Raw genomic sequence first — 1,087 nt, 5'->3', positions numbered from 1 at the left:
AGGTTTGCAGTGTACTTTTCCCCCCATAAAATATATGCTTCAGTCCTTCAAGGATGTTGTTTCATCTCTGGAAATGAGACATCTACAAGTCATTTAAATGGATGACCTATGCAATTTGTTTGAAGGGATACTTTTCATAAGAGAGGGGAACAAAGAGGAGAAAGCTGCAACTGACAGTTTAGCATTTCATCCAGCTGCAACAAAAATACTTTTTTTTCCTTTCAAAAAGAGTGAGGGAGTAGAGATACTCTATAAAATTGAAAGTGCAAACAGACATACACATACAATGATAATTAAATGCATAGGTCAGGTTTATGGCAGGCCCATTCCCCTGGGCCTCTCATAAGGTCCCATGCCAGAGCAAACTGTGGCTCCAAACCATTACCTGTGGGCTATTGGCACTGAAGGGGATGTCACAGAGAAAATTTAATAATAATAATAATAACAATAATAATAATTTCTATGTGCTCAACATCTCAATCCTACACCCAAAGATGGAAGTGAACTAAATTCTAGCATTCACCAAGATGTTTTAATATCATGCTAAGAAACAGAACTTTTGGAAATTTGAATAGAAAACCAAACTTGGCCCAGGCACCAGTGGCTCATGCCTATCATCCTACCTACACATGAGGCTGAGATCTAAGGATAGCAGTTTGAAGTCAGCCTGGGAAGGAAAATCCAAGTCCCTTACCTCCGATTAACCACCAGAAAACCAGGAGTGGCGCTGTGGCTCATAGTGGTAGAGCCTTGAGGAACAAGCTCTAAGTTCTGTAAACTGTATAAAACTGAGGAAGGAAGGAAGGAAGGAAGGAAGGAAGGAAGGAAGGAAGGAAGGAAGGAAGGAAGGAAGGAAGGAAGGAAGGAAGGAAGGAAGGGGAGAAAGAGAAAGAGGGGGAGGGAGGGAAGGAGGGGAAAAAGAAAGAGACAAGATAGAAAAAATAAAGATAGAAGAGAGAGAAAGAGAAAAGGAGAAAGAGAGAGAGAGAAAGAAAGAAAGAAAGAAAGAAAGAAAGAAAGAAAGAAAGAAAGAAAGAAAGAAAGAAAGAAAGAAAGAAAGAAAGAAAGAATAATAGGCTATCTTTTC

The 1,087-nt window shown here is 39.6% G+C and overlaps 1 pseudogene; it reads left to right on the top strand.

Annotated features, from left to right (window-relative positions):
* Positions 1–299: 299 nt before the first annotated feature.
* Positions 300–421, top strand: LOC138806705 (small nucleolar RNA SNORA42/SNORA80 family; annotated as a pseudogene).
* Positions 422–1,087: the final 666 nt, after the last annotated feature.

This window comes from Dipodomys merriami, unplaced genomic scaffold (genome assembly GCF_024711535.1).
Source record: "Dipodomys merriami isolate MVZ:Mamm:240054 unplaced genomic scaffold, mDipMer1.0.p SCAF_10, whole genome shotgun sequence".
Classification (NCBI taxonomy): domain Eukaryota; kingdom Metazoa; phylum Chordata; class Mammalia; order Rodentia; family Heteromyidae; genus Dipodomys; species Dipodomys merriami.
This window is presented reverse-complemented; position numbering and strand designations above follow the sequence as displayed.